Source organism: Sinocyclocheilus anshuiensis, unplaced genomic scaffold (assembly GCF_001515605.1).
Source record: "Sinocyclocheilus anshuiensis isolate Anshui unplaced genomic scaffold, SAMN03320099.WGS_v1.1 scaffold185, whole genome shotgun sequence".
NCBI lineage: Eukaryota > Metazoa > Chordata > Actinopteri > Cypriniformes > Cyprinidae > Sinocyclocheilus > Sinocyclocheilus anshuiensis.
This window is the reverse complement of record NW_015539887.1, coordinates 61565-61783: the sequence shown is the minus strand read 5'-3', so window position 1 is coordinate 61783 and position 219 is coordinate 61565. Positions and strand designations below refer to the sequence as shown.

Sequence of the window (219 nt, the reverse complement as noted above, 5' to 3'; positions counted from 1 at the left end):
CACAGACATAACCGACTGTTTTTGTAACTCGTGTGTTTTTAACGTAAACTTGTGTGTGAAGGAGAACTTAGTTTAGTACTCACATGCTGTCTGGTGGCCACTTTCTGTCTGTGTGCTTCGGTTGTGTGCGCTCAGAAAACCATATATCAGATGTTTAAACTAATATGGTTTAAAATGCATGATTTCAGCGCGATAAACATGATAATCAGAACCAAAACA

The 219-nt window shown here is 38.4% G+C and overlaps 1 protein-coding gene across 1 annotated transcript in view; it reads right to left on the bottom strand.

Moving 5' to 3' along the window:
* The window catches only part of LOC107685580 (caspase-2-like), a 19724-nt gene that overhangs the window by 17759 nt on the left and 1746 nt on the right, over positions 1-219 (bottom strand). The gene's annotated exons all lie outside the window — the stretch shown is intronic.